Source organism: Carassius gibelio, chromosome B23, assembly GCF_023724105.1.
Source record: "Carassius gibelio isolate Cgi1373 ecotype wild population from Czech Republic chromosome B23, carGib1.2-hapl.c, whole genome shotgun sequence".
Lineage (NCBI taxonomy): Eukaryota > Metazoa > Chordata > Actinopteri > Cypriniformes > Cyprinidae > Carassius > Carassius gibelio.
The window spans coordinates 21,825,727-21,833,853 of NC_068418.1; positions in this window are offsets into that span (position 1 = coordinate 21,825,727).

Consider the following 8,127-nt stretch of genomic DNA (forward strand, 5'->3'; position numbering starts at 1 on the left):
GATGCTGTTTGTGTCTGTGTGTTGTAGCAAACGGGTGCAGCAGCCGATAAATTATCATCATCTGCAAGCTTACAGTCTGTGTGTCACCGAATGAGTTTTCCAGACTCAGGCTTTTTCATGAAACTCTGCACGCTTATTGCAATCAGAGTCATTTTCTATTCTCAGGTGAAGGGGAGGGCGACACAAAAGCATCAGTGTTTCGTATTAATCATGCATGCAGCTCAGGGCCGAAGCTGCGCAAACAGCTCGCCTGCGATAAATGTAGGTAAATTACGGCGTGCTCTCGGAACAGGCGAATTCAGACAGGCCAAATTCATCAAAAGGCCATAGAAAATGACTGGGAATAGAGGACGGGTAATGCACGAACGGATTCAGACGCAACCAGGCCGAGATAAGAGCGCTGCTCTCCATCGCCACGCTCCCCAGGCTCAGGCGTTCGCTAACGGAGACGCCCCATACGGCCTGATGTGTTTTATGGCGCCTCTCGGCCTCACAGGGCCTGTTTATGGATTCCTGTCGAATAGAAAATCATTTCACCTTGGAGGCAGAGACGGCCAAAATCAACAGCAATGCCACAGCTTTTGCTGATCCAGTAGTATTTCAACAAGCTATTCTATGCGGTGTAAAAAAAATAACATCTTTGCACTCAGTTATCTGTCTCTTGAAATCATCAAAAGCTGTCACTTTTGCAGATACCTGAAAATCCTTTAAATAAATCTGGTATCCCGTGCATTAAAAGTCAAATCCTGTTCGTATTAATTTCATAATTGCACAATATTTATTCAAGAGCACATTAAGCGTTTCAAACGTGCCATTCGGAAAGGCTAATATGTTATTCCTCCGGCTGGACCGGTGGGTAAGAGTACACCTTATTTTCATATCACATGACGGAGAGTTTAAAAACACATAAATTCAAGCGAAGGCACGCTACATTTATCAGCCAGGCAGTTGGATATGTCCACAAGCCTGTTTAGACATTTCTATTTTCGATTCGCCTGCGCCATTAGTTACTGAATTTGGCCGTGCTCCGCCGTTGAAAACGGGGGCCGTCGATCTGGGCTGGAGATGTTTGCGGAGTATAAGCTGCAGCCTGTTGACATTTTAAGAGAGGAGGCCCTTCTTTCCCTTCCCAGTGATTTAGAACGAGGCTCAAATCCCCGAAGACTCCGTCCTGCTGCGTTACATCTGCACACGCACATGCGTTTCCACACAAACTTTCTCTTTGAGGCCGCTCACATCCATGTGTGTGAGAACATCTGGTCTGCACCCTTGCAGAAACCTGAAAAGGCCCACAGGTCTTTGTTTCACACACTCCGACACGTTTCCCTCTCATTTTTATGTCATATCGTATAAAGAAGCGTTTGAGGTTCGCACTTGACGAGCTATTTCAAATGGGCCGAAGGTGTATAATGAGTGTCGTGAACTGAAATAATCATGACAGAGGCGGTGATTAAGATAGTGATGTAATTGTAGAGTGAGACGCGGCCGTATTTCACTTTTGTTGTAGACACTCAATGTCACACAGCAGTGGTAGCAATTAAGCTTTATGACATTTTTGTTTAACGCTTTCGTTGGCTTTCTCTTGTGGTCGTGTTTGGTCATGTTCCACTTAAGTTTTCACGGCTTACTGCTTACAAAACACTTGGATTTTTTGGCCATTATGGGTTTCAGAAATGAATCTTTGGGTAACCAAAGCTAAAATCTTTGCAAAATGTTTAGCTCTAACTGCTCTGCCTTCCCCCTCCCTGCTTCCACCTCTCTCTCTCTCTTTCTCTCTCTCTCATATATACTTTCTTTCCCCCCCTCACCCTAGTGGATTCCCCATCTGCACCACAGAGCCCGTTAGCAGACGCTTTCTTGACAGATTTACCGTCGCCATCCCACCATTGGCTGCCAGCGTGACAGAGTTGATTTAATGCTCGTTTCTGATTGGTCCGTGAGCGACAGGCAAATTTATGGCCGTGCTGTGATTCGACGCGGGCTGTCTTTGATGTGAGTTACCGCTCTGTTGCTTATGGGACACAGAAACGGTGTCAGGTTTCAATCGTAAAACCCTCTCCCCAAGGGAAGGAGCAGGGAGTGCTCGACATTCCTGACGTCATGAGAGCAAGAGGAGGATAGAGACAGAGAGAGAGAGAGAGAGAGAATGATTTGTAGCTGCAGTCATTTTCACTCACACAGGCCTGCTGCAGTTTCTTTGTGGAATGTGTTCACATCCAGCTCGCCAACTCCAAAATAATATCCTGTTTCAACACCAGACACTCAAAGAAAACATCTCATATGCGAGGCAAAAATGCGAACAATCTGACTGGTCGATTCATCTCAATCAACACACATCAGAAATGTAAACACGACTGTCATCGCCGTATCCCATTTCTGTTGGGTTGATGTTTGGTAAGGATACATTTGTGGCCTGCCACTGATAACCACATATATGTGATAATTCTCATGGTTAAATCCTCACAGTGTGATATTCTGAACAATTAGGCATTTAGTCAAAAAGATGCATTCTCAATTTATCCTGCTTTGAAGGGTTTCTCAACCTTGTTTTAGCTGATAGTTGATTTTTTTTAACTGTTTGTCTTTTACCAGGCAAATTTTGGTCTGTTAGAAACATAAAAGCACAGTTCTCCTCAACAAGCCAGATTATTTGAGGTATTACAAATAGTGCTTTCCTGAAGAGCATGACATTATCAATATCAAGGTCACAGGTTTGATTCCTGTGGAATGCATGAATTAGAAAAAAAAATGCATAGCTTAAATGTAGCATAACTTGCTTTGGATAAAAGCATCTACCAAATAAATGCAAATGCTGAATAATCTGCACAGTGAAGTAAAATATGCAAGTATCAGCAATAGTGAAGCTTGCTTTAGCAAACACATCCAATGCACATTACACAGTGTTAAATTATACTGGACTGAAATAATACTGCTGAAGAAGCAGTAAACACATCTTACATGTTTAAATTGGCTTCTGCATTGCAACATATTGTTTCCATGAGGTTCATGAGGTTCTTTTACAATCAACACTGGCAATGAACGACCTCTCGACATGTTTCAACTTCCTTTACTTCTTCTGAAACAACATTCACAGTGATTCCCATTAAACTCCAAGACAATTCACTCAAGTACACCATAAAAAATGAACATGTGCGGTTGACAGCTTCAAAGAAAAGTTCACCCAAAAATGAAAATTCACTCGAAGGTCATTCCAGACCTTTATAACTGACTTTTTTCTGTGAAGCACACTGTATTTGTTGTTGTTGTTGTTGTTAATGCAATAAAAGTCAATGGGCACTATTGCTGTTTGGACTTGAACTTGTTCTTTAAAATATCTTCGTTTGTCTTGTTTTAACTTGTGAAGCACAAAGAACAAAAGTGTTTTTTCATGCAGTGAGAGTCAACGGGTTTCCGTGTAGCTTGGACCTCAGTTTTCTTCCAAATTTATTTTGTCTTTTAACTTTCCTTCTTTTGTGAAGCATGAAAAATATATGTTTTGGGATAGGTTTCCATGTTTGTTTGTTTTTTGTTTTTGAATGAAAAGCCAATGGATTCCAAAATTGTTTGTACCCAATGTTCTCCAAAATATCTTCTTATATTACATCTTAACACGATGGCTTAGCAAATATCATAAAAAATTTCATTTTATCCCTTTAAGATGCCATTTCTTTCTCATCTAACTCTCTAGATGCAGTAAAATGTGTCATTTCAATTAGTTTTATTGCAGTTATTAACCTCATGCAACACACCTTCCATTTACATTCGTCAGGAAACCCAACCCCTTTTTAACTTGCTTATAATTCCATATATAATGGTGTGCAATAAGTATATTTCTTCTGATATAATTGTTAAAAAACATGAGAAAGAATTGGGTGTCACTTCCTAAAGACAAATAGGAGCATGCAATTAGTTCACTGTCACATAAATCTTCACTCGATCTACGTGTGTGTATTTGTGCGAGGGTGTGTCTTGCCCGCAAACTTGTACTCCTTTGAAAGATGAGAATCCGTCGCGGAATCCCTTAAAATTTCCTTGAAATTATCAAAAGCAGCTCCACGGCCATTTATTTCCCCATCCACCATTATTCCTCACAGATATTCGCATCGCATGACCGTGCGGCTTAAGTCTTAAGACATCATAAGGATGTCTGCTCATATCAGAAACAGTTTTTAACCATAGTCCCCTCCTGCTGCCCCTGAGATTAGCGAGGATGTATATGACTCATATCTCTTCAAAGCACTTGAAACTGTCTGGTATAAATCAATGTATCATAAAGCTGATCAATAGCAGTGCACTGCCAAAGTCACTTTGGCCTACTGTCTGTCTGTACTCTCATCTCCCTACACTCTTTCCCCTCATCCATCTATCCCCTTTATCTGTGCATCAGTCGCATGGCTGATGCCGAGAAGATCAGCAGCGGTGTGCGTGAACCCCCTGTAACAGCCGTGACCCGTGAAAATTTCTAAGGGTAAATAGCAAGGCCAGTGTCATCTGTCAAAAGCTCAAGGATTCATAAGACGTGCACCTCTACCTCACCTCTCGCCTTACCTCGCCTGTTCAGGTGGAAAATTGCTGTGGGACGAAATGAAGGCGCACAGAGGCCTTCCCATGCTCACGTGTAATTGCATAACATCTAAAGAGACGCATTAGGGCTTTTTAACATGCACGCCTGCATGCCAGTCGCAGTGTGAACTCTGCTGGAGGCATATTGCATACTTGCGCACTATGTGTTATGCTTCTCTCTGAACAAACAGGACTCATAAATGTCTCAGTGGCGGAAACAATGACACAAGCTGTTTATGGAAGGTCAGGGAGGTGCGAATGTTCAAACCTTTATTAGTTTAATCAATTTTCCGTAAACAATTACAACTGGGAGAGGAAACCGCACCTTTGCAAGATATATATATATAAAAGAATCAGCAGTCAAAAGGAGGAAAGTTTAATATGCCTTAATCCACATGAAAATGGCAAAGGAGCAGTCTTGTCTTATTCAGTATCAAAGAAAAACTGTTAAAGCTCATAAAGACACTTGATTTACTGGTGATAAGTTAAAGAATTCTCATTAAGCACAACTTCACGCAGGGATAAAAGCAGCCATCTTAACATATATCTTGTTTAGAGAGGCTGGTTACATTTTAATCATTTGCAAAAAAAAATAAAAAATTTGAAGTAGAAAAAAATCCTGGCTTTAGCGGTAGGCTTGTGGATGAGGATCTTGGCTAGTTAGAGAGGCCAGTTACATTTAATCTGTTAATTGCAAAAAAAATATAGCATAATAAGCAATCTTTTTTTAAGGATCTTGGCTAGTGATAAAAAGAGCAGAAACATAGCTAATAAACCCTATGCATTATGCAACTTTAAAGGTTGTATCTCCTCCTATGTAATATTTTCCTATCCTAACAAACCATACATCAATAGAAAGCTTATTCATTCAGCTTTCAGATGATATATAAATCTCAATTTAAAAAAAAAACTGCCCCTTATGACTGGTCTGGTGATCCAATGTCACATTTGTGAAATTTACTAGCAATTTCTGAGTGAAAACACCAAATCAGTGTATATGTTTGTAGTTCATTAAGGCCCCTTGAAGCTTCCTGTGGCCTAAACTATATAATCAATGGACCCTTGACTCAAAAAGGGCTTCTACAGGGAAGCCCGAAGCAGCGATGGTGGGTCCCAAAAAAACACAGATTGATGGGGTAGTGCGGGGCCAGTTTATGTTAATGTATCTGTCAAGGCGAAATGTGCTCCAGCATGAGAGTGATTTTTAACACCAAGGCATTCGTCCTGTCATCAGGAATGAGGATGACTCTCCAGCGAGATAAATCTTGACAGTGAGGCACTAGTCGAGCGAACTCACTAACTGAGCCGGTCCCTGCACTTTGTGTTACCCTCGTAAAACAGAGTTTAAGGGGACTGACAAAGCAATCTTCAAACACAACAGCAATGTCAAAAGGACATTTTTTTTTTGCATATGTATTGTTTTAATTAGCAGCATGTGCATGATGATTGAGCATTTTTCATTAATAGGTCTTGCATTTTGGCACAATCAACAACCTATTTAATTAGTTAATAATTATTTACTTTTCAAAAGTCTCCTATGCTCACCAAGGCTGCATTTATTTGATCCAAAACATAGTAATAATAAAATAATATTACAATACAATAATATAAAATAGCATTACAGCAGTAAGAAATATTATTACAATTTTAAATAGCCACTTTCTATTTTAATATATTTAAAATGTAAATCACTCCTGTGATGCAATGCTGAATTTTCACTATAATCACTCCAGTCTTCAGTGTCACATGATCCTTCAGAAATCATTCTAATATGGTGATTTACCGCTCATAAAACATTTAGTATTATTATAAACAATGAAAAAAGGGGTACATTCAGTATTCTTTGGTTTGTGGGTTAATATATATATAATAATATATATATAATATATATAATTGCAAACTGTAGTATAACCTGGTAGATCCTAACTAATGCTAAACTGTGGCCCCTCATGGCAGCTTTTGATGGCATTCTGATGTTGTTAAAGCAGAAAACACAAGAGATGCCATATCTGTGCGATCTCTTTCCCTTCATTAAACCCAAAAGCAGTCAGATAATAACACGAGGGTGTCATTTATCATTTCTTAACTTCCTGTTTGCTCTGTGTGAGGGCTGCAAAAGTGCTGAAAGGAAACTAATTGTGCCGTTGCACATAAAAGTGAAATTTCCACATGAATATTCATGAACTATTTGGACAGAAAAGTAGGTCAAAGAATGTGTTGTGAATTCCCCGGCCTGCCATCAGTAGTCGGTGACAGACATTCTTTTTGAGAACACATGGCAAAAAAAGAAAAAAAAGACAAGCTGGTTAATTAATCTTCATCAATTCCAAGTAAGGCTGTATTTTGTTTTAACTCACTTGTTTTTGTAAGTATCTTCCATTAAAAAAACTATAAAAAATAATAAAAGTTGTCATTTCTATGACATAATAAAAAATACATCGAAAAATTAATTTGACGTTGATATATCACATTTTCTTTGTCATATCAGCCATATTTGAGTCCAAAATGATTTAACTTGTAAATAAATCAATACTTTTAATAATTAAAATCAGCGTATCTGAATGATTTCTTAAGGTGACACGGAAGACTGGAGTAATGGTGCTGTAAATTCAGCTTTTCAGCACAGGAATAAATTACATTGTTAAATATATTAAAATAGGAAACAGTTTTTTTAAATTGCAGTAATATTTCACAATATTACAGATTTTACTGTATTTGTGATTAAATAAATGCAGTCTTCTTGAAGCTTCTTTTAAAAACATTAAACAACAACAAATACAATCTTCATGAGAACTATAATTGTGAGTGTTAACTCGAACAGAAGGAAATAAATGTAGGATATAACCAAATATTAAATACTGGAGGGAAACAAAAATTATTTTGGTTAACTTAAGAACCCATATTGATCATCCGAAAAGGCCTTTAATATCTATGCCGCTTATGGCCCTGTACTTAAACAAATCCTAAAACATCTCAACGATAATAGTCCAAGATCCTTTTGAGGACAGTTTAAACCTATAATCTTACAGTTACCAGCCAATATGTTTAACCACAAGAAGACTAAAGAAGCCCCAACACTTTGTTTTAATCCCCATGTCTGCAGCGGTTTCAGAGAAGACTGAAATTTTAATGTCGCTGACGGGCACTGCGCACCTCTGCCTGGTTAAATATCATCGTTAATTAACATGTAAAGGTACGCTGTCAGCAGAATGACAGATGGCCGCAGCGGCGTATAAGAGAAGGTTGATTAATCTATGAATTAAACATTAAATACTGCTGTACATGCAATTTGACTTGAATTAGGCCCAACATTAAGGGTTGTGGGGAGGGTGCATGTGTAATAAGGCCATTCGGACTAATTGAATACAAATAGTAGTATACAAATGTGAGCATGTGCAACATTTGTGTGCTGAGAAGCTATTTTAGGACTTTCAGCGATGATTTGACGGTCTCGAATAATATGAACGTAGCACGGCCATGCATATCTAAGAATCTCATCTCGTCCGCCTTGGCTTAAAGAGCGAGTGTGTTAAGTGCTCTCAGCCCACGGGTGTTATAAATCAG